At 39.8% G+C, this 26,099-nt stretch overlaps 1 protein-coding gene across 1 annotated transcript in view; it reads right to left on the minus strand.

The window, feature by feature from the left end:
* The window catches only part of PRICKLE2 (prickle planar cell polarity protein 2), a 497,544-nt gene extending 472,236 nt beyond the window's left edge, over positions 1–25,308 (minus strand). The window contains exon 1 of the mRNA XM_070738161.1: positions 25,241–25,308. The gene's annotated coding sequence lies outside the window, so the exon portion shown is untranslated. The remainder of the gene's footprint in view (positions 1–25,240) is intronic.
* Positions 25,309–26,099: the final 791 nt, after the last annotated feature.

Here is a 26,099-nt window from a genome sequence, read left to right on the forward strand (position 1 = left end):
CACCCCCTAAAAAAACCCTCCTTAAAAACAGATAAACTTAAACCACACAGACAGCTTGGACTAAAATGTCCTGAAGATAATACAAAATCAGCCGATCAGTTTCCGGTCACAATTCAAAGTGTTGGTTATGACCTATAAAGCCCTTCATGGCACCGGACCAGATTACCTCAGGTACCGCCTTCTGCTGCACGAATCCCAGCGACCAGTTAGGTCCCACAGAGTGGGTCTTCTCCGGGTCCCGTCAACCAAACAATGTCGCTTGGCGGGACCCAGAGGAAGAGCCTTCTCTGTGGCGGCCCCGACCCTCTGGAACCAACTCCCCCAAGAGATTAGAATTGCCCCCACCCTCCTTGCCTTTCGTAAGCTGCTTAAAACCCACCACTGCCGCCAGGCATGGGGGAACTGAGATATACTTTCTCCCTAGGCCTTTACAATTTTATGCATGGTATGTTTGTATGTATGATTGGTTTTTATATAATGGGTTTTTAACTGTTTTTAGTATTGGATTTTGTTATACTGTTTTACTGCTGTTGTTAGCTGCCCCGAGTCTGCGGAGAGGGGCGGCATACAAATCCAATAAATAGTAATACTGTAGTAAAATCGAACAACACAAAATCCCTCCAATAGATTAACCCCAGACCTGTGACCAAAGCCATTTCTTCAGAGCTTTGTGGAATCCCAAGAGAAGGTGTTGCTCTTATCTCTGGGGGAGGGGGGTCTTGTTCAAAAGATGGTGAGGGGTGTGAAAGAGAAGGCACACACTTCCTAGGTCTCACAAGATAACAATATTTAAACAGAGTGCACCTATTGTGCCAATTCTTCCTGAGTGAGAGGAAGTGATTGGAGATATCTAGGTCCTATGTAATGTGGGGTTGTATTGAACTGTACTCAAAACCCAACTGGAAACCAATGGAGCTCCATAGCACTGATGGCACATGGACAGGCTGAAAATTGCCCACTCTTGTACTTTGAACCAGCTTTCAATGGTTCTCAAGGCAGCCCCAAGTACAGCCCATTGCAAGAATCCAATTGTGAGGTGATCAGGGCATGCCAATCATTGCAACATTCTGTTCTCCTTTAAAATGGCTATATTAAACTTTAAAGGATGTGTTTCATAGGCACCTCATCAATATAAATCCAAGATGGACAGCAAATAAATTAGACCCTCTGGGGATACAGAGTAGAACAATTCCCAACTGTTTAATAATAGGAATTTTAGGTCTGAAGTAGGTTAGCATCTACCATCTGTGGTAGCTCAGACACTGATAAGGTAATTGAAAATCCACCCAGTTTAAAATCATGGGATATATAATCAGCTCTGAGCAATTCCTTTGCATCTGGTTCTTTTGAGTGAAGCTTGAAGCTAGAAAGGGAAAATAGATGTCACAAACCTAGAAATTGCCTCCCCCACATTTTTGAAAGCCTCATTGAAAACCACAACTGATCTACTGATAAGACACAGGACTTTAAGCATTTCTCTCTCTCATTCTCTAGCAAACCCGAATGAGAACATTCTAGAAGGTAAAATGAGAAATGTGTGACAATCTTATCTCCCTTCAGACCACATAAACATTCTTGGCTATTCTTCTTATTGTTGCAGGGCTGACTTGTAAAGTTTGCATTCTTGTTTAGAAAGCAAACAATTAAAATTCAGGAGGCAGTTTAAACAAGAAAAGGAGAAGCAAGAAGAAAGAGATATTTTAAATTCTCCTCATGGTTACTGCTACCATGGATATCTTACCATCAACACAGTATTCAAATGAAAGTGGGAACTGCGGCTTTTATGTCAGCCTTTTAAAATTAAACCTGAAGAACAAAATATCACAGGAATAAAATATTGCTGTGTTCAGATCTGATTTGGTGATTGAAATCCTGTATTAAATTGACGGGTTGGTAATTGAGATAGTCTCATCAATATGCCTTAAATAGAAGCTAAGTGCTAGACAGAATTTTCAACTTGAGTCCTCCAAATATTTTGGAGTAAAAATTTCCCTGTTTTCAGCCAGCACGATCAATGAGTAATAAAATGGGGCATCTATTCACAAGTGTTTTTAAAAAGTTTAATACTTTGAAGGGGAAAAGGGGGTAGGAAAAAAGGTGGATCCTCCCCTTTTTTCAGTAAAGTCAAAGAATTTGAAATAATATAATAAATTTTGTAAATAAAAATAGTCACAGTTCAAGTTTATTAGGTATAAATAAAAATACACATTATTCCATAGCAAGGAAGATAAAGCAGGAATGGTTGAATATATTATTTTATTCAAAGCGGAAAATACATTCTGATAGAATAGAATAGAATAGAATAGAATTTTATTGGCCAAGTGTGATTGGACACACAAGGAATTTGTCTTGGTGCATATGCTCTCAGCGTACATAAAAGAAAAAGATACATTTGTCAAGAATCATGTGGTACAACACTTAGTGATTGTCATAGGGGTGAAATAAGCAATGAAGAAACAATCAATATTAATAAAAATCTTAGGATACAAGCAACAAGTTACAGTCATACAATCCTAAGTGGGAGGAAAAGGATGATAGGAATGATGTGAAAAACTAGTAGAATAGAAGTGCAGATTTAGTAAAAAGTTTTATTTGGATATCACTTCTGAAATTTGAGCTTGTGAAGAAAAAAAATGAAACTTTGATCTTGGTCTTGTTGCTTAGAAATATTTGATGTTATAGGAATGGCTTTTAAAAGCAAAACATTGAGGCTGGAGTGTGTTTATCTTGTACTGTGCTTAGAACAGCTGGAAGTCAATGCTTTCTTTTTCTCTTTCCACTTGTATCTCACACCCCTTTCCCCCCATCTTTTGTTGTTTTGGTTTTTTTAAAAATATTTTTCCTGATATCTGAGAAAATAGATAGCTGGGCAACTTTCTAAAAAATCTATAGCTCTCCATGCTAGAGGAAGCATTTTCTGTTGACTGTAAAACTGTTATTAAAAAATGAAATATCAAAGACTATTCCTCCCTAAAATTTGTGGAAAAAATAAACCCCCTAAACTCACGGTTTCTAAACCACGGATGAATTCTTGCTTTAACTTAATTGGAGATCAGAACAGAATAGAATAGAATTTTGTTGGTCAAGTGTGATTGGACACACAAGGAATTTGTCTTGGTGCAAATGCTCTCAGTGTACATAAAAGAAAAGATAGGTTCGTCAAGGACCATAAGGTATAACACTTAATGATAATCCGAATACAAATAAGCAATCAAATCATATTAGGAACAAGTTAATATAAATTGTAAGGATATAAGCAACAAAGTTACAGTCATACAGCCATTTGAAGGGGGAGATAGGTGAAGGGAACAATGAGAAGATTAATAGTAGTGCAGACCTAGTAAATAGTTTGACAGTGTTGAAGGAATTATTTGTTTAGCAGAGTGATGGTATTCGGGGAAAAACTGTTCTTGTGTCTAGTTGTTCTGATGTGTAGTGCTCCATAGCATCGTTTTTGAGGGTAGGAGTTGAAACAATTTGTGTCCAGGATGTAAGGGTTCTGTACATATTTTCACAGACTTCTTTTTTTACTTGTGCAGCATACAGGTCCTCAATGAAAGGCAAGTTGGCAGCAATTGTTTCTTTTGCAGTTCTAATTATCCTCTGAAGTCTGTGTCTGTCTTGTTGCGTTCAAATGACAGATTCAACAATTCTTCTGTAGAACTGTATCAGCAGCTCTTTGGGCAGTTTGAGCTTTCTGAGTTGGCATAATTTGTGCACAAATCCTATGAAAAGCAACATTAGTGTATCCTCCTCATTTGAAATTCTGAAAAAGTTTCAGCGAATTATCTGTTCGGCTACATCCAGAAGAATGGGTTAGAGTCTCTCCCCATTTCATGCAAAACCCGAGCACTTTCCCTGAATTTCTAAGCCCTCTGAGCAAAGAGTGTGTCCTTTATGTGACTAGCCTGCTACTCAGCATGAACACTTTCATCTAGCGGATGGAATCACTAGGCACTCTTGTTTATCCTTTTCTTGTAAGTTGCAGAAGGTTGACGTCAAGAAAGGAGCAGAAAGAAGCATCAGGGAAAAAAGGGCTTGCACTGGGTTCTAATTGCTTACAGCTGTGCCTCTATGGCCTCATAACAGCTGGCTATACATATTCTGGAATGGAGGGAGGAGGATTGGATACTTCTGATAGGCTGTGTAGTAGCTACAGGTCAAACAAGTGCCTGGAATCTGGAGAACTACACTGCTAAGAGATTGTTTGTCCAACCAAGGCATCTTTTAACTTTCCTTTCTTGGAAAGTTATTTTCCTTCACTGACTGGAAACAATTGAAATAATTGTTATTAAATCTTTGCAGCAGCATCAATATGTGTGAATCTCCTGTATAGTACGTTGTGGCAGCTGAGTGAAATACAACTTGTTCCATAAGTTATTAATGAAGGATGTGCCTCTATGTGTCTAAGATGAGCACATGTGCACACAGGGTTTGATATATACCCATTGCAAATGTTTCTTTAACTTTTAAATAATGAAATAAGCAAAGGTACTACAGAATGAATCAAAGTGTCATATTTATTTACAAGAATGGCCAGGGGTGGGCTACTGCTTGGACAGGGAGGGGGAAATGCAGTGGGATAGCGAAAATGGAGCTCCACCCCAAAACACCCAATTTGCAATGAGAGATGTTGAAAGAAAATGCATAAGCCACGCCTACAGTGTGGTAGTAAAGATGTTGGTAGCCTTTCACTGAGAATGGCCCAAAAAACATATCATGGGGACTTCTTTGTCTTTAGCAAATGGGGGGTGTACTATAATGGCAACTATTTTTTTCTGTCATGGTAGCCTAATTGCAGTCAATATATCATAGAAACATAGAAATATAGAAGTCTGACGGCAGAAAAAGACCTCCTGGTCCATCTAGTCTGCCCTTATACTATTTTCTGTATTTTATCTTACAATGGATATATGTTTATCCCAGGCATGTTTAAATGCAGTTACTGTGGATTTACCAACCACGTCTGCTGGAAGTTTGTTCCAAGGATCTACTACTCTTTCAGTAAAGTAATATTTTCTCATGTTGCTTTTGATCTTTCCCCCAACTAACTTCAGATTGTGTCCCCTTGTTCTTCTCGGCATTGCAAATATATCCCAGCTTTAAAAAGTTGCTGACTCCTGGCGGATCTTAGGATTGTTCCTAGCTAAGAATATGATTTTCCTAGAAAGAAGACTTCTCATTCAAAGACGCTACACCAATTTTATGACCACAGACTCGAACTTGGCAACTGCTTCATGCTAGCTCAAATTATTCAGTTCAATATGTCAATTTTCGGCAGGAACTGGAACTGGCAGAAGACACCTTGCCAGTTGAGATGAACTGACACCTTGCAGAAACTAATTGGTTGGAGAAGGAGAAGACAGAGGGGAAAGCGGAAGGAGAAACCAAGAAATGAAATCAATTTTCCTCATGGTTGTAGGCACCAGGTTAGAAAGGGGAACTGCTTATCTGCATGCTTGTCCTTCCTGAAACTTTTTTTCCCCTAATGGCATAATAGGTACCAAAGCTTCAACTTCCACTCCAGTCACACAATTCAGAAAAAAAGTCATCTGACCCTGCAAGATGGAGAATAGGACTCAGTCCAAAACTGGGATCATTTCTCCATTTCTCTGCAAGGGAAATGGAGAAATGATCCGTTTTGGACAGAGTCTTATTCCCCATCTTTGATTTATGGCTTCATGTTAGTATCTGGGAAGCCAATCTAGCATGGCCTGAAATTATATTCACAGCTGATAATTAAATCCGTGGGAGGTGCATATGCTTATCCAAAGATGAATATCTCTATTTGTATTTTTCACAAGTAAGTGAAACACAGAACCCTGGTTGTTAGCTTGGAAACTGAATGAACAAAAATGGGCCACAGTGTTCTAATGCTACAGCCAACCCTTTCTAGAATCAGATATAGTACCATTGATTTTTCATGTCCTTCCACATCCAATTATTGACGCCTTCAGATAATCTGGCTCCCATATGTGTAGGACAGAATGGAGCAGGAACAGGAAGACTCTGTTTATCTTCCTGTTTCCCACAGAGGGCCATGGTGGGTGGCTTCAGCTCAGTGCTTTGTTTGGAAGTCTGCCCGCCTGCCCAGAAATAAGACAAAGTCAAGCTGGAACCATAATGAACTTCTACGGGGGCTAGAAAAGATACCATGGAGCAGCTCAATTATTATTCAATTTCTAGGCTGCCTTTCTCCGGAGACAACTGCCATCTCAAGTACTTTTTAATGGTGATACTCAACATGGTGGTGGGCTTCTATGGTAAACAAGAAAGTCCTTCCTTCACCCAGAATAGGCATTCATGTTTCCCAAGCTGTGTATTAACCAAAAATATTTGTTCAACGTGTCATCCTAACCAGCATGGAGTGATGAAACAGGAGACCATGAGACCAAGGACCTTAAAAGCTACCGGTACCAGAACTGAGCTGCAAAAATCCAGATGGCTGTCAATTGTTAATTGTATAAGAAGAGAAGAGAAGAGAAGAGAAGAGAAGAAAAGAGAAGATAATTTTATTGGTCAAGTGTGATTGGAAACCCAAGGATTTTGTCTTGGTGTATACACTCTCAGTGTACATAAAATAAAAGATAGGTTTCTCAAGAATCATAAGGTATAACACAGAATAGAATAGGATAGGGTAGGGTAGGGTAGAGTAGAGTAGAGTAGATTGGAGTGGAATGGAATAGAATAGAACAGAACAGAACAGAACAGAACAGGAGTGTTATAGGATACAAGTATCGATCCTCTGGATTTCAGCAGCCCTTATTTGATCATCCTACTGATGCAACACTAAAGGGAACAAGATCAGATAACTCTGAATACTTTTATTTAAAGCTAAGACTGGAGAAAGGAAAAGCGATGGATAGGGAAATTGTAGTTCAACCATTTGGTGACAGATTCATGCAAGCAAATGAAGTATCATTATCAGATTGCTATCTTTGGGAAATTTGACCTTGCCTGTATGAAAAGTCAGGGGGGAAAGCTTAAACTAGCAGGGGGGAAAGTCGGGGGTGGGGGAGAGGGGAAGCTTAAACTAGCAGGGGAACAACAGCAGGTCAGAATTGATCCGGATATTCTTCCACACCCAAAGTGTTAGCACACATGGCATGAACTGCTGTTCTTTGAAAGCTCTGTTTATTTATTCTTTGTTAAAGTACATTCCCAGATATAAGGTATGTTCAAACAGTGAGAACATTCATTGACATCAAACACAGACAAAGAATTCTAGCTCCTTATTTTAAGTACCAGGCAAAATTCAAGGTGCCAAATATTTACTAGAAGCTGTCTATGTAGTGTTGCTGAATTCATTGCGTGACGCAATTGATCTCAAAGGTAATTCAATCAAGGGCCTTTTCAAAACCCCTTAAATCCTTGTAATATAATGCAGAGTAACACAGAAATAGTCAAATATTTTACTCAAACAGGGTCTCCTTGTATTTGTCATGTGCAAAGAATGCATGATACATTTGTGCTTTTGTTCCCCCTTTGCCCTAAAGTAATAATTAAAAACCCTCCAAGTCCTCTGCAGGGAAAAATAGAAAATAAAAAGTAATTGCAGCTAAATGACTGAAAAATCAAACAATGGTAACAGAAGCTACACATCACTAAAATTTGTACCTTTAGGAATTGCACAGTGACAGAGCCCATGGGCAGTAACAACTCTTAACACAGCAAATGCACTGCACATCTAAAGGTACATGTTGCATTGCCAAAGGGGAACTGATCTTAGTTGCTGGAGAACTTTTGAAAAAGTTACCATGATTTGTTGGTCTCTGGAATCAAATTCAGCAGATCCATTTTATTAATTAATTCAGCCAAGATCTCTAATAGAGGGAACCGTGTCAAGAGAAGAAACAAGAAGCGCAAGCTAGGAATTTTTAGAGAAAAAATATATATATACTGGGTCGGTGTGATGAGACACATCTAAGTTGGTTTGGGGGTGTAAAGGTCATGGGGAGGACACTGGAGCACAGATGACATTTGAGTACATTTTCTTTTGGGGTTTTGGAGAGAAATCCAATTTGGACAGGAAGGATTACGTTGTTTTTAAACTATGGTAAGTTAAAGACTCAGGGCTTTTACTTAGGTTGCAATATGCTGCATGACCTGCCTCAAAACTGCAGAAAGCAACATTACCAAAATGTCTGCAATATAATCAGACACGAATTTGGCAACGCGCACAAGGGCTTGGTGGACCATATGCATCTTTTTACACTAGATCCAAATACCTTTCAGCCATTAACAAATTGACCCACTGGGAACTCTACAAATTGTAAGGGAAACACCAGAAAAAGATCTACTGCATTTTATTCTGAGGAAGTCAATCATCTTCTCAAAAAGAAGGTCCTGTAAAAGCACGGGAAACATGCTAAATGAGCCGTGGTGACACAGTATTACACACTACAGTACTTCTGCTGACTGATGGCTGACTGCAATTTGGCAGTTCAAATCTCACCAGGCTCAAGGTTGATTCAATCTTCCATCCTTCTGAGATGGGTAAGACAAGGACACAAATTTTAGGGGGCAATATGATGACTCTGTAAATGACTTAGAGAGGGCTGTAAAAGCACTATGAAGAGGTATATAAGTGCTATTGCTATTGCTAAATTATAAGGACATTCTATTGGAAATACATTTTCCATATCTGATATGGGTTTGAAAGCAAAGTATGATGACTTTTTAAACATTAAACACCTAATTCTAAATTAAACCAAAGCGATTTAAGTGACCTGTTCTAAAAGACATAATCACTGAAAGGACCACAGATAATTGAAGGTGTAAAATTGCAATGCATGGAGGAACATTAATTCAGGCCATTTTACTTAATAGCTTTCTTTTCTGCTTTTGCTTAAGAACAACCATAAAGGAATCTAATTTTTAGCTTTAAAATTGTGTGGTATTAGAGTAGTCAAATCAAACAGTAAATGAACTTAACAGCTGAATATTCTTGAATTTTCCTATGGAAGAGGTGGTATCTACATACTGCATTATTACAATGATTAATAAATAACTAGAAACATGGAATGTCTTGAATTCAAGTATCTTGAAGCATCTGGACCAGCCATTGATGTGGATGTATATATTGAAGCAGGAAAAAAACCTTACTAGTGCTATGCTGAATAATACGTCTATTTCTTTACAGCTGGTTCTCATTGAATCTGCTGAAAAACAAATTGGTTGCTATGATATTTTTCAAAAGAGAACAAAAGGAGATCTAGAATTCTTGCACTTAACTCTACTTATGAGATGTACATAAGGAATGCCTTAAATATTGTCTTTTTTGCTGTACTTCTGGTCTTTTAAGATCTGACAGGATTGGTATGTTCACTTTGGCAAAGTCATCTGATGAAACCCAAGGAATGAACCTTCTCTGTTGCTGTCCCTGTTTCTTGAAAGAGTATTCTCTCAAGAATCTGACTGGCCCCAATCCTGTCTACCTTTCAGAAGGAATTAAAGGCCTAGTTCAGTGATGGCGAACCTATGGCACGGGTGCCACAGGTGGCATGCGGAGCAATATCTGCTGGCACGTGAGCCGTTGCCCTAGCTCAGCTCCAATATGCATGTTTGGGCCAGCCAGCTGATTTTTGTTTCACAAAGAGGCTCTGGGATGGCCTTATTGGCTTCCAGAGAGCCTCCGGGCAGGTGGGGGAAGACATTTTTACCCTCCCCCAGCTCCAGGGAAGCCTTTGGAGCCTTGGGAGAGTGAAACACAAGCCTACTGATCCCACCAGAAGTTGGGGAAAGGCTGTTTTCGGCCTCCCCAGGCATTGAATTATGAGTGTGGGCACTCATGCATGCACAATAGCATGCACACACGCTTTTTCGGCACCTGAGGAAAAAAAGGTTCGCCATCACTGGCCTAGTTTATTCTTCACATTTTGGGTTGGAGGTGATAGGACCTGTTGGATAAACAGATTAGTGTGTTTGTATACTGTTGGTTTGGATGCTGAATTTAGACTCTTAGTTGTTAAGCCACCAGGCTAAAACTAAAAGACTGTGAGTTCTGGTCCTGCCTTTGGCATGAAAGTTGTCTCTGTGACTTTGGGCCAATCACTTTCTCTCAGCCGAATTTACCTCACAGGATTATTGTGAGGAAAATAGGAGGAAGGAGGACTATTAGTATGCTAGCTGCCTTATCTATCAAAATGATAATAAAGGTGAATACAAATGTATCTAAAATATAAATTCTTGCTTCTAATTCATTTTAGTGTGTGTGTCAGGGGTGAAATGCTCCCGGTTCGCTGGTGCCTGTCAATCATTGGATAGCCGGTGGCGAAGGCAGTGCGAGGCTCCGCCCACCCACCCAGATGCCGCCATTTGGGTTCTTTTATACTCTGTGCATGCACAGAATACTTTGCGCATGTGCAGAAGGTAAAAGAACTCAAATGGCGGTGTCCAGATGGGTGGGTGGAGCCTCGCACCGCCTTTGCGACTGGCTCTCCAAAGATGACAGGCACAAGCAGCATTTTACTTCTGGTGTGTGTGTGTGTGTGTGTGTGTGTGTGTGTGTAAAATAGCATAACTATTTCTTCATTAATCTGTTGCCTTTCCTGGGTTCCAATCTTTAATCAAATCACAGATGAAGATATTGTGAGGCTAGTCTCCCTTCGGATTTTCTAAAAACAAAACTTGAGACAAGCGGGAAGCTGTAGAATACTATTTCTATGGAAATTCTAAAATATTCTTAACATAAGGTAGAAAAGAGAAGCCTCTGACGTAAAGGAAGAAAACTGAAAAATACATTATTGTCCTAACACAAGATATAGGCAGATAGATCTACCAATGAGAAAGTGTCATATGTGGCTGTATTAATAGAGCACACTATTCAAAACTAGACAACATCCAAAATTGATAATAAAGTCTGTTAGTCTGAGTAGCTGGAAAATTAGAGCTGAACGTATGAATTCAAACTGGGATTTTGCACAAAATTCAACATTTTGTACTTGGAAATGTACACTGCTCAAAAAATAAAGGGAACACTTAAACAACAGAATATAACTCCAAGTAAATCAAACTTCTGTTAAATCAAACTGTCCACTTAGGAAGCAACATTGATTGACAATCAATTTCACATGCTGTTGTGTACATTCAACTTTGTATAGAACAAAGTATTCAATGAGAATATTTCATTCATTCAGATCTAGGTGTTCCCTTTATTTTTTTTAACAGTACAGTATATGTGATCCAACCACTGAGACACACCAGTCTATCTATGTACCTATGATCCCATATGGATAATACTACTGTGGTCAATTGGTTCATTAGTCAAAGTCATGATTTAATTCTGGGCTTTGCACAAACGTTTCAAATTCAGAAATTTAATTTAATTTTATTTATTTATTTAACTTCTAAGCCTCCCAACTCTTAGTGGATATAAACCTTCTCCCCCCCTCCCATGTTCTATTGATTAATTACATTAATTGTAATATGCCTAAACTGAAATCTCTATAATTCCAGCATCCAAATTTGAAGGCAGAGGAGTGCCAGGACTTCCAGTTCCGAAGAACATTTGTGATCAACAGGATAACATTCATTCATACAAAGGCCCCAAAGGCAAGAATCGTAACATGAAAAGATAGGAAAATTAGCTCAAGTGTTGCTTAAGACAACCAAGCATGCTCAATTTCCTCCGGCCCAGAGATATTCAAATCACACTCTTGAAATACTTATTCAAAACCAAAAGATCCAAGTTCCCCAAGATAAAACAGAACAGTGAGAACCTACAAATGTGGCACATCATCAAAATGTGATAAAAGTGAGAGGAAGGAAGATCATAGATTTTCCCCTCCCCCAGAAACTACCCATAGGGGAAACAGAACTCTAATGGGATTTTTATACATCACTAAAGAGACTATTTTGATATTTTAAGCTACCAACCAAAAAAAAAGAAGAAGAAAAGAGAAGAGGAAACTATAGCAACAAAATTCCCAGCAAGAACAAAAATATACAGTCCAGAGCCAAACTGCAAACTGATGAGAATATATATCTTTTAAAAAAAATCCTAGAATACTGGACAGCTTGTCCAAAAGTTGTTTGTACATTTAGATAGGATCTTACCGAAAAGGCAATTTTAATCAAAGGCTTTCATGGTGGCAGTTGCAGCTTGTTTCTTCCATTTGTTGGCCCTTAAATGCTGAGCTATTGGTTCTAATTGCATTAGGGACAGGCTATGAATCCCCTTCTCCATTCTCTTGTTAGAGAAGAGCTTTTTAGAGGGTTTTGTGTGTGTGTGTGTGGAAAGGAGGACATTATGCAAAAAAAAAGAGCACTCTTAATAGCCATTCAGTCACTGGGTTTCCGTGACAGCTTTATTTAAGGACCAAAGCTTGTTAACCAGCTGAATGGCCAGTAGTTTCATGCAAAACAGATCTGGTTAGAACACAGCCTCCTGCCCCAACCCCCCTCCTCCCCAAAATAGTTTGCTGAACTTCATTTCATTCCATAAGGCCACCTTCTCCATGGTCTTGATATGAAATAATCACAAGAGTTTTAGACTTCAAAACGCACATTAGGAGTCTGTTCACCAACAGTGTATGTACAAATTAACATTCCAGCATCTTCTAGATTCCAATTGATTTGTTTTAAGGTAGATATTTTAACCATTGAAAGATATCACATTATTTTTGCTTTAAAAGATGGACATCTAAGAAATAACAGTAAGTTACCCTAAAATATGAATATATAGTATATTCAATTACCTTAGATATATCAGAAATGTAGATCAAAGCCTTCAAAATGAAGAATACCTCTTGAAATGCAAACTTCTTTTTTTTTAGTAGCACGGCTAAATGAGAATTTTTTGGAATTTCCAGAAAATCTTCCACCATCTCCTCTTTCATTCTTGGTATACTGATGTGATACCATTGGTGTCCAAGTGGTTAGAAGGCAGTACTGCAGGCTGACTCTGCCCACTGCCAGGAATTTAATCTTGATCGGCTCAAGGTTGACTCAGCCTTCCATCCTTTCGAGGTTGGTAAAATGAGGATCCAGATTATTGGGGGCAATATGATGACTTTGTAAACCTCTTAGAGAGGGATGCAAAGCACTGTGAAGTGGTATATAAGTCTAAATGCTGTTGCTAACATCAGACTGAAAACAGAATTAAGCAATCTGCCTGATTTCATCATTAATTAATCTAACTCGAAGCCTGGTGGTTGCCAAGCCATTGTGAAGCATAGAGTCAGGATTACATGGAAAATCTAGGATGACAGAATTGGGCACATCTGCTTTGTATTACTAAGGACCCAACTTTTAGAAATGGAGATTCCATGGATAAAGAATCTAAGTAACAAAACTGGGAAAGATCACTCACCCACCTCCAAGATTCTGCAACCCTGCTTTTCTAGTTGACATGTCCCACAAATTATATTCTATTTCCTGCTTCCCAATAGCAAATTTTGGACCATTATCTTTAGAAGTATTTTGCAAACTTTATGCAATCAAGACACAAGTTTCAAAATGTTATGGCACCAGTCATTAAGTTATGGAGGCAAGAAGTGTATTAACCAGGTTATATTTGTCTTTGTCTATATTTTGTTAGCACAACACTGTCAAATTATTTACTAAGACTGTATTACTATTATTCTTCTCATCCTTCCTAGTACCTATGGCTTCCCACTTATCACTATAACCATGTTGCTTGTATCTTTACTATTTATATTATTTTATTTGTTTCATAGTACGATTTGATTGCTTAGTAGTAACATATGACTATCAATAAGTATTGTATCTTATATATCTTATATATATATTGTATCCTATATCTTATATACCCAGCTGCTGTGGCCTAGAGGTGGTGCTCTTGCCTAACAATCAGGAGATTGTGAGTTTGAGCCTAGGTAGAGGCAGATGCAGGTCTCTTGTTTGGGCAGGGGGTTGGACTAGATGACCTGTAAGGTACCTTCCAACTCTGTTAATCTGCTAACTCTGTTATGATTCTTGATGAATGTATTTTATTTTTCTTTATATACACTGAGAACATATGCACCAAAGATAAATTCCTTGTGTGTCCAATCACGCTTGGCCTATAAAGAATTCTGTTCTGTTCTATTCTATTTTACTCTATTCTATTCTATTCTATTTTACTCTATTTTATTTCAGAATAGAAGGAATCTGGGCTGTTGGAACGGTACATCAGGAAAAATGGCCAGGGAGCAAACATCAAAGTAATAAGTAATAGCAAGAGATATGTGGCAGTCTGAAACCTTGTCATTGTAAGGAAACAAGAACATGCTACAGAATGGCTATGGTCTACAGAAATTTTAACTGATTGATCAGATGTTCCATCTGAGGTTTTGTCATGTGGTTGATACCTTTAGATAGGATAATATTAATATACTTTCTACCCATTGTCCAATTTTCTCTTTTGCTGCACTTGCTGGGATGATGTTGGACAGGATGACTATTCTGGTGAATTTCAGTGCCATTAGTGATTCCAGGCCTTCCTGCAAGGTACTTAACATAAGGTGATATGGGTCACTGCTGTTCAAGCCACTGACCTTCAGTGTCCCACAAATTCTGTTCAGTATCAATGCGAAACCCCTGAAGGAGGTTATCCAGAATTTTGGGTCATCAAATGCTCATTTCGGTCTCCTTTTAAGAAGTTATTTATGTTATTTATAATTCACAGGAGGATGAATAATTTTAAAAAACAAGCTGATATTAAACCCTAGTAAGTCTGAGCTGTTGGTAGATAAGACATTGGAATAATTGATTAAAGTTCAGTATATTTTGAATAATGCTTCGTTCTCTCTGAAAGAGGAGATTCATTGTCTGTTTACTTGATTTACAAATTGTGGTTGTGGCAAAAAGGGCCTTTGCACACTTATTTCTAGTCTGCCAATGGTATCCCTTCCTGAGGTGGTTGGGTTTAAGCAATAGTGATTCTTAGCATATCTTGACTATAGTCCTTGGCTTACAATAGTTTGTTTAGTGACTGTTCAAAGTTACAATGGCACTGAAAAAAGGGACTTTGGACATCTTTTTTCACACTTATGACTATTGCAATATTATTGTCACATTATGAAAATTCAGATGCTTAGCAACTGATTTGTATTTATGATGACTGCAGTATCTTGGAATCATGTGATCAAGTTTTGCAACCTTTTGACAAGAAAAGTCAGTAGGGAAGGCTGATTCACTTAACAATTGTGTTATTAATTTAACAACTGCAATGATTCACTTAACAACCATGTCAAAAAGATAATCAAACGGGGCAAAATTCACTGAACAAATGTCTTACTTAGCAACATAAATTTTGACCTCAGTTGTGGTCATACATTGAGGACTACCTGTACTATGTAAGGATAATTGATGCAAAATATGACAGCAAAATACAGAAATGTTGAGGTAGTCATTCTTTCTTAGCCTTACTTAGCAAAATTGTTGATGTGGATTAACAAGTGAAGGAGTGTTCCATTTATCATTTTGAGCTCTGGAAAGAAGAGTAGAATATAAATCTAATGAATAATTATAAATGATGAAATGTTATTGTTATTTTCTATCTTTCAGTCCTAAACTCTTACCATACATACACAGTAATTAGGCAAACCTGTGGCAACTTTCAATATGATCCCTTCCAATCAGTAGATGTGAGGGAATAAAGAATGCTAGATTCCCAGAAGGAAGGGGATGCAGGAGTAAAAGACCACACAATCCAGATATTAAGTGCGAGAAAGAGGGTGAAGACAACTCCTCCTTAACAATTCTCTGAGTATATGGAAGATTGCAATAGCACCCAGACTTATATACTGCTTCACAGTGCTTTACAGACCTCTATAACAGAGTCAGCATATTGCCTCTAACAATCTGGGTTCTCATTTTACCAACCTCTGAAGGATGGAAAGCTGAGTCAACCTTGAGCCTGGTAAGATTTGAACTGCCACATTGCAGGCAGCCAGCAACCAGCAAATATAGCCTGCAGTACTGCACTCTAACCACTGTGCCACTGTGGCTCATGCAGATAGTAGAGTGCTTAGTCTGGCAAGTTTTTGTCTACAAGCATGGAAACAATAAAGTCTTCCCCTTGGAAGAATCATCACGTGTCTTTCTTGGTTTGAGGGCCTAATAGTAAATTATGGCCTGCCTCAGCCCTCTCTCCTACCTTGCTACCTTTCCAATTTCTTACAGGCTACTCTGGATGCATTTTTCTGAGACCAATAGCAAGAGAAAACAGTAATGGAAGGGAGATCAAAAGATGACATTCTTTCTGCTACTGGTACTGTCCAACTTGATTATAACATGGGATTATACGTGATTGTTCTCCCATCAATTTTGATCTAGATCATTTCCCCCAATTGAACTGTTCTTTCAGAACATTTGAAAAAACAATTTAAGGGAAGAATAGAGCGTTTTCTATACATGTTATAAACCTACACAAAGGACACAGTCTTAATAGCTCTATTCAAAAAAAGGAAGTGAAGGAAATTATGCTTTCAATGTATCTCCTCTGAAGAGAATATATATATATTCTGCTCTTTAAAAGGGATATATATATATATATATATATATATATATATATATATATATATATATATATATATATATATGGCACCGGACCAGAATATCTCTGGGACCGCCTTCTGCCGCACGAATCTCAGCGACTGATTAGGTCCCACAAAGTTGGCCTTCTCCGGGTCCCGTCAATTAAACAATGTCATTTGGTGGGTCCCATGGGAATAGCCTTCTCTGTGGCGGCCCCGACTCTCTGGAACCAGCTCCCCCCGGAGATTAGAACTGCCCCCACCCTCCTTGCCTTTCATAAACTCCTTAAAACCCACCTTTGCCGCCAGGCATGGGGAAATTGAGATATCTCCCACGGGCCTATACAATTTATGTATGGTATGTCTGTGTGTATGTCTGCTTAATAACGGGTTTTTTAAATGTTTTTAAATTATTAGATTTGTCATGAATTGTTTTATTGCTGTTGTGAGCCGCCCCGAGTCTACGGAGCGGGGCAGCATACAAATCTAATAAATAATAATATATATATGTATATGTACAGTACATGTATATATAAAAGCAGTAAAAAGAGCAGTTCTTTTTACTTCTGCCAACCTAGCAGTTCGAAAGCATGTAAAAAAAATGCAAGTAGAAAAATAGGAACGACCTTTGGTGGGAAGGTAACAGTTTACCATGCGCCTTTGGTGTTTAGTCATGCTGGCCACATGACCACAGAGAAATCTTTGGACAGTCCTAGCTCTTCGGCTTTGAAACAGAGATGAGCACTGCCCCCTAGAGTCAGGATATATGAGGGGAACTTTTAGCTTTATTTTGAAAACAGCAAAAGGGTCCAATCAAAGCAGACTCCAATTTTCAGAGTTGACTTTGAAATAGCCTCTTTAATGTTTTACTGAAAGCAAATTTTTACCAGGTCGATATATCAGGGTTCCCCGGCTCATTCCTACATAGAAATCACAGCTAATCAGAAAATGTAACGTTCTACATGATGATAATAAATGCAAAACGCTTGCATAAGCAAGTGGGATGATTTGCTTCTTGCATGTACTGTGGGCTTAGAAACTCTAATCTCCCCAAGGTATCCCATAAATTTCCATCTCTGAAGCCCCAAGCCCAATTTACATTTAACAGCAAAACCGTACAGATAAAAGACTGAGTGAAAATCAAGCGTAGGAACCCCAGTGGTTAACTGATCTAGCCTTGTTCTCTGAAGCTGTTCATTCCCCTGAAACCTTCTTTTATTTTGTTCTATTTTCTATTTCTGTCAGGCATATTAATAGAAAGTTTGCAGCTTTTGTCAAAAATAGCAACACCCACCCACCCAGACCCTACTTGCCCACATCTGAGGAACATAAGCCAGGAAGCTGCTTGGCAGTGATGAGCAACTCAAAAGATATGGTATACGGTACTTGTGTCTATGGAGTAACTTCACTCATTCACGGCTTCCTGATCACATGTCTCCACTGTTCCTCCTGCATTCTACAGTACAGCTCCCCATTCATCTTTCCTGGGCTGTCTGTCTCCCACAAAGACACATCTGTTTCCACACATAAAGATACACTGTGACTCCAAAATGAAGACACTGTAAAAATCCCCCCAACAACTTTATTCATTGCGGGGATTCAGACTTTGATCTTCGGTCTTTGTACATTGGGATACCATGTTCCCTTCACCCTTCCCACTGCCTAGAAAACTTCTCGGTGCTCAGTTAGGTACTGCCAAACTTAGCTCCTTAACCAAGTCACAGGAAGCATCATTCTCTGTGCCAGGGGTTCTCAAATTTGGCAATTTTAAGACGTTTGGACTTCAACTCCCAGAATTCTCCAACGAGCTATGCTGGGTGAATTCTCCAGCCAACTATGCTGGGAGAATTCTGGGAGTTAAAGTCCACAAGTCTTAAAAAGTTTAAGTTTGAAGACTTCTGCTCTATGCTTTCTTCCTCAACGTACTCCAAAGGGATGAAAGTTCAAGGGCATAAAAATTATCTGTGATGGGCTACAGCCATGGCTCCAATTCCCACATACTCAAGTAAGCAAGTCCTGCTTGGGAATTGCTTTGTGTCTTAATGTGCAACATAAGGGGTCCTTAAGCTTGGCTGATTTCTCAGAGAGGTTTCATTACCCAAACTAGGTAACATCATCAGGACCTGTGTTGCTAGATAAGCACTGATGAGGTTACCTTGTTTGGGTAATGGTTTAGGATTTTCATGGCTTAGGACCAGATTATCTACGACACCATCTTCCGCCTCATGTATCACAGCGTCTGGTCAGGTCCCACAGAGTTGCCCTTCTCCAGGTCCCGTCAGCTAGGCAATGCCATCTGGCGGGGCCTAAGGAAAGAGCCTTCTCTGTGGCAGCCCCAGCCCTTTGGAATCAACTCCCTCCACAGATTTGTACCGCCCCCACCCTCTTGGACTTCTGCAAGGTTTTAAAAATTCATCTCTGCCAGCAGGCTTGGGGCCATTGAGTGTTAACATCTTACTCTGGCCAATGATGTGAATATATATTATGATAAGATGAATGTGGATGAGTGTTTTTTAAGTATTAGGGTTTTAGATTCATTTTAGGTTTTGGATTTCTGATATGCTTATTTTTGTACTGTGTATTTATCTTGTTGTGAGCCACCTTGAGTCTTCGGAGAAGTGAGGCACAGAAGTCCAATAAATAAATAAATAATAAATGAAACCTCTGAGAAATCAACCAAGCTCAAAGAACACCAAAGAACCCCTCATTTTAACCCTGAGCTTCAATTATTTTCCTTAGAGAGCAAAAATTCTTAGCTGAAGATGTTCAGAATTCAAAGTAGCCTTTTTCAAGCTCAAAAGGCGAAGCATTCTGGTTTGGCCCCATTCTTGAAACATCCAGTTGTTGCCAGCTGTTCTAAATACGGCATTTGAATGGTATTGTGGTATTTTGTTACAACAATTTTTCAAACCCTTCCCAACCTAGTTTGATAACTACTTAGATGTGGTAGTTCATACACATTGCTACTACCAGTCAATTTTTTGGGGGAAAAAATTGAAGAGGATGATTACTTAAAATGAAAACCCAAATCAGGAAACTTGACCATAATGTAAATAATGCTTCTATATTACGATGCTTTCTAAAGACCCGATGATATCTATTCACCACTAAAATAATACTCTTTAAAATACAGTCGTACCTCTACTCACAAACTTAATTTGTTCCGTGACCAGATTCTTAAGTAGAAAAGTTTATAAGAAGCAATTTTTCGCATAGGAATCAATGTAAAAGCAAATAATGTGTGCGATTGGGGAAACCACAGGGAGAGTGAGGCCGTGTTTGCTCCCAGGAAATTTCTAGAGAGGCCCCACAGAGGCTTCTCCCCGCCTTTTCCGGCCCTGTTTCCTCCCAGGAGAATTCTAGAGAGGCCCCATGGAGGCTTCTCCCTGCCTTTTCCGGTTACAGTTTCGGAAGCTCGGGTTTGTAAGTAAAAAATGGTTCTTGAGAGGAGGCAAAAAAACAACACCCGGTTCTTATCCTACTTACGTTCGTAAGGAGAGGCATTCATAGGTAGAGGTACCACTGTATAAAGCAGCGGTCCCCAAACTACGGCCCGCGGGCCACATGCGGCCCGCTGAGGCCATTTATCTGGCCCGCGGGTCTTTTCCAAGGCCGCACTGGAAAAGCAGTGAGAACGTCCCCCTCAATCTCATCTCACCCGAGGTAAAGTAAGGCTTGCCGAAAGCCGAGCTGGGCACAACACACACACATACACGCACACACCCGCCGCCTCCTCTTTGAGTTGCTAGCTCCTGTTTTCTGAATGGGGATTGAATGGGAGTCCGGGGTTGGAGGGTGGAGGCTTGTCAGGTGAGTCCTCCGCGGGGAGAGAAGAGGGAGGGTGAAAGAGGGAAAAGAGAGAGAGAAGTGGAGAGAAAGAAAGAAAAGGGAAAGAGAAGGGGAAAAGAGTGAGGGAAAGAGGAGAGGAAGGAAGGATGGAGGGAAGGAAGGGGGAGAAAGAGAGGGAGAGAGAGAGGGAGGGGGGAAGAGAGATAGCAAGAAAGAGTGAGAAAGAGACAGAGAGAGCAAGAGACAGAAAGAAAGCAAGAGAGAGAGAGCAAGAGAGAGAGAGAGAGAAAGAAAGCAAGAGAGGGAGAGAGAAAGAAAGAGAGTGAGTGAGAGAAAAAAAATAAGGTATGTGCAGTGCATAGGAATCTGTTCATAGGGTTTTTTTATAATCCGGCCCTCCAACAGTCAGAGGGAAAGTGAACTGGCCCCCTGTGTAAAAAGTTTGGGGACCCCTGGTATAAAGTACCCTGAGATAGTTAAATTGTATTTACCTTCTCACAAAAAGAATTGTTTAATAATTTTTGACAGACAGAGCTTGTTTGGAAAAGTTATTCTGATTATTTATTTCATTATTTCCCACCTCTGCAAAAAAGGTGTTCTAGCCTGCATTTTGATCTGCACAGAAGGAATGTTATGTACGGGAAAAGGGAGTAAGAAAAACATTAGACCCAAAGTCTCACCCAGTAGCGCAATTACAATAGTTCAGTAGTGCTGAAAAACTGATAAATACGATAAGTAGGAATTGTAGCCTGAAGTGAACAGAAGTTTTTACATCGACTGCCAATGCACCCACACAATCCATGTTGAATCACAAAGAAAGGGAGGAATGTGGCAGAAGGCTGCAGGAGATTCCCATTCTAATAAAAATGAAGGCAAAGACATGCCTGTGCACAGAAATATGAAGGTATTTGAGAGAAAACACTGGCTGGAAGTTAAGGCAGAGCTGTAGGCAAAAATGACAATTAAGTCAGGAAGTGGGAAGACCAAAGCAGAGCTTCAAAGACCTTTTAGCTTAGGTGAGGCTTGACCAAACAAGAATCCTCCATTGATTGTGATGTATAACCTTCTCTTGTCCAAGAGTATGTGAGAACCATGTTGTAATAAATAGGTAGGTTCTTGAAAAGGAATGGAGAAGGGTAAGGAAAAACAATAATTATAATGTAATATAATTTGAATGCAATTAAAGTTGAACTTTATTTTTAAATGCAATTAGGTAGAATTTCCCTCGTTCACTTATTTATTAAATTTCTAGGCCGCCCATTTCACTGACATATTTAAAGCAAGTTTGGGCATCGTACAATGTAATAAAAATAGAAATATAAAAACAAGTCAACAATTATAATTACAAGGATTAAATACAGATTTTTTTTTTTAAAAAAAAACAACTCTCTGACATTGCATCAATCATTCACAGCTCAAAGCAGCTCAGTCGGGACCTCCGCCAATTGGCAGAACCAAGTTTTAAGGCCCTTCCTGAAGGCCAGAAAGATGGGGATGGATTTCACCTCTGGCAGCAAGATATTCCAAAGGGTGGGGCCACAGCAGAAAAGGTTTTCCTCCTAGACTTGCCAGCCTAAATTCCATGATTGACAGGATCCACAGTAGAATCACAGAACCATTGGAGGTCTTGTAGTCTAACCCCCTGCCCAAGTCAAAAATCCTTATACCATTCCAGACAAATTACTTGAAAACCTCCAGTGATGGGGTACCTACGATTTCCAGGAGGCAAGCCATTCCATTGATTAATTGTTCTCACTGTCAAGAAATTCCTCTTTTCCAGATAGGATCTCTCTCCATTGCTTCTAGGCCTGTCCTCAGTTGCTATGGAGAATAAATCAATGCCCTCTTCCCTGTTACAGCCATTCAGGTATTGGAAGACTGCAATCATATCAATCCCCCTCCCCCCCAAGCCTTCTTTTAATCAGGCCAAACAAACCTAGTTTCCTTAGCTCTAATCATCATATAATTTAGCCCCTAGACCCCTTATCATTTTTGTTGCTTTCCTCTGCACTCTTTCAAGGGCCTCAGCATCTTTTTTTTTCTTTCATAATGACTAGACACAGTATGCAGTGTAGAATATAACTAGGGATCTTGATGGTATACTTCTGTTGATGCAGCCTAGGGCTGTTTTGGCTTCTGGGGCAGTTGCAGCCAGAATGGAACAACTCACTGTGTCTAACTCGCTGTGGCCATTTTCCTGTGGCCATCTTGCTACAGGCAAGTCACCACCGCCATCTCATTGTGGCCAACTCACTGTGGCCATTTTGCTGTGACTTACTCACCACTGCCATCTCATTGTGGCCAACTCACTGTGGCCATCTTGCTGTGGCCAACTCACCACCACCATCTCACTGTGACCAATTCACTGTGGCCACCTTCCTGTAGCCATTTTGCCATGGCCAACTCACCATCGCTATCTCATTTTGGCCAACTTTCTGTGGCCAAGTCATCACCACTACCATCTCATTGTGGCCAACTTGCTGTGGCCAGTTTGCCACAGAGCAACTCAACGTGGGGAACTCACCATAGGAAAACTCCTCCATGTGGGATAATATTATCCACCACAGTTTTTTTGACATTGGAGAAGAAACAGTGGCAGGTAAAACATATATCACATTGAGTTATCTTGTATGGATTGCCCCATAGCAAGGAGATGTCCATAGCAAGTTGATTGCGGCAAGTTGTCCGAGACCCACTGCAGCACACTGTTGACTCATACTTAAGGGTGGACAATTAGGACACCTATATCTCTCTCATAGACAGTACTGTTGACCCAGGTACTGCCTATCCTGTACCTGTGCAGTTGGTTTTTCGCGTCTAAGTGCAGGACCTTGCTGGATAGGGCCCAATGCTCAAGTCTGTCAAGATATTTCTGAATCTTGAATCTATCTTCTGGCATGTTGGCAATTTCTCCCCCAATTTGGTGTCAGTGGGCTCTTTCTGCCACAATGAGTGTTGCTGTTTATTCCAAAGTATTTTTTAAAAAAATCTTTAAACACCTATTCAAAACTTTCTCTAAGAATTAAAGAAGACTCACCTGGTGAGGTAACATAGGAGGGCGAAACGGCCTTCCCAAGGCCAAAAATCAGTTGCTAGTGCATACATGCACACTGGAACTAACATAGGGCAATGCCTCGTGCACCCTCCAATATGGCTCCACATGCCCCCTGTGGCACGTGTGCCATAGGTTTACCATCACACTCTTAGAGGATCTAATAATCCTAATCTTAAACAGGATGGGACCATTTCAAATATCCTACTTAATTTATAGGTTCAGTGGCTTATTATAGTACCCCATCAAAGGCATGAAAAACAAAAGTTGCTAGCTCTAACTCCAGGCACCTTCCTAACATGTCGACCCATTCAAAAGAATAGATTCAAATTGGACAAAAACAATGTGAAGTGTGACTTTTCAGTGGCAGGAGTATATTCATCTCTGGGGTGAAATCTAACCAGCACTCATTCGGAAATCCTATTGTATTTGCAAACAATAGCCTTAATGCTGAATGGTTTCAAATTTAATGTCAAAAGGCAGGTGGAATGATCGTGTTTGACTATTGCAAAGGGCAAAACCCGATAAATATTTCACAAACCACCCAGTGACAAATCTTGCTTCCAAATAAAATGTATTCTAGAGAAAGTTGCAAACCCAGATGGATCCCCGGAGATTTGGGACATTTGCACATTTGCAACCTTCATGTTTTCTGGCTTTCTAAGGAATAGCTAGGCTTGTGAAAGTGAAGGTCTGAAAGTTAACGCTGGGCAGAAATGGCCCTTCTAAATGTGTCCAAATTATATGGAGGCACCAGTTTCTTCAAATTTCTCAAGAAAAGAAGTGGTTGTTCAGCATTTTTGACAGTCAAACAGTTCCTTATCAGGAATAGAATAAGCCAAATATTTCCTATAGACAGATGACAGACTATTTAGCTATCGCATAATAAAATCCACCCAAGAATAAAAGAGTCAGAAAGAACCTTGGAGGTCCTCTAGTCCAACCCCCTGTTCAGGCAGGAGACCTTATACTATTTCAGACAAATGGTTGTCTGATCTCCACTGTTGAGGCATACACCACAACCTCTGGAAGAAAACCCTTTTTCCACTGATTAATTGTTTTGTCAGGAAACTTCTCCTTATTTCTAGGTTGCTTCTCTCCTTGATTAGTTTCTCTATTTTTTTCTCTTTCAAAATCCTGATTCATCAGACTGAATATGAACTAAGTTGTGTAGGGGTGGGATGGGGGTGGTTAGGCAATTTTGTACTTATCTGCCCAATATTGCAAAACATGGAAGGAAAAAAACCTGCTTCATTGACGAATCTAGAGAAGCCTCCACAAACAGAAGGAAATTTTGTTTGAGTCCTCAGAGAGGGGTGGCATATAAATCCAATCAATCAATCAATCAATCAATCAATCAGAATTAATCAATTTCCTTTGATTTGGAGAAGACACCCAAGAGGATCAGCCAGAAGCTGATCCAAGCAGGGTGAGGGCAGGAGAGCAAGAGTGGACTTTTAGGAAATTAAAGCAAAAAGGTCTCCAGGCACACCTTATTCAAGTTTCCAACGATCTTCTGTTAGAGGAAGTCACCGATAAACCTCAGATCTCAGAACAGTAAAAAGTAAGAGGCAAATAATAGGAAGATCCACAGGTTGCCTATGCAGGCCTTCCATACAAATGAAGCCAAATGTCACACAAAGTTTGTTTAAAAACAAAAGAGACAATCCCCGAGCATCGCATCTGTGATTTCCGAAAGGTTGAGTAACCCGACATGCAAAAAATAAACAACCCAACCAAGAACCTCCTTGGTACAACCGGTGTGTTTACAGCACACAAGCCCATTCCTTCCTAGCTTATTCTTTTCAGAGAGTGGGTGTGCCCTCCTTTGTTTTCACAACTCTGGAAAGGGTCGCGGGGGGGGGGGGGGGAGAGGTGGCTTGGCATGCCTGTGTACCAATGGTCCCAGCTTTCTTACCTCCATTTATGAAGCGCGAAACCGGGACACTGCTCTCCGCAGGTGTTACAAGGCCGTTCCCTTTTCAACTCCCCCAAGGCAGTCAACTTCTCCGAGAAGAAAAGAAGGGGGGGGGGGGAATAAATAAATAAATTCCATCCAGACAGGAAAAAAGCAGCCTGTTCTCTCCTTGCAAGAACCCACCCACCCACCAGCCCAGCCCCAGCAGATGATGGATGACACCTGCCTCCTGGACAAATGGAGTTTGGGGGGGGGGAGGCTAGACTAACCTAGGATATTTAAAAAAAAAAGAATACATCGTATTTCTTTTTTTAAATTATTTATTTATTTACTTATTAAATAAATAAATAAATATGAATGAATGAATAGTATTTCTTGAAAATATTAATAAAGAGTCCTTCTGGAGATGGGTAACATATAAATATCATGAAATAAATAAAAAATAAAATAAAGTAATAAATAAATAAATAAATAAAATATAAATAAAATAATACAATAAAATAATAAAATAAAGTAAAAATAAATAAAATAAAAATAAAAATAATAAAAATAAATAAAACAAAACATCAGCAACAATGTATTGATTCCATAGAGGTTAAACTGAGGAAACTGCTCACTGAGGGGGGGGGGGAGAGGGAGGCAGAGAATTGGCCTTCTGGAGAGGAAGGCGAGAAGGGGTAGAAGCCGAGAGCCCACTAAGGTGGGGGGGGGCTCGGAAGGCGCCCTGGATGAGACCCCGGGCGCGCGACTCTTTTTCCTCACAAAGGAAGCCAGCCGTGAGTCAAGCCCGCTTTTGACTTCGCTTATGGAGGGGACACTTCGAACCCGCTTAACGACTTTAGCTGAAAGGGAAGGAGGG

This window comes from Erythrolamprus reginae, chromosome 2, assembly GCF_031021105.1.
Source record: "Erythrolamprus reginae isolate rEryReg1 chromosome 2, rEryReg1.hap1, whole genome shotgun sequence".
Lineage (NCBI taxonomy): Eukaryota > Metazoa > Chordata > Lepidosauria > Squamata > Dipsadidae > Erythrolamprus > Erythrolamprus reginae.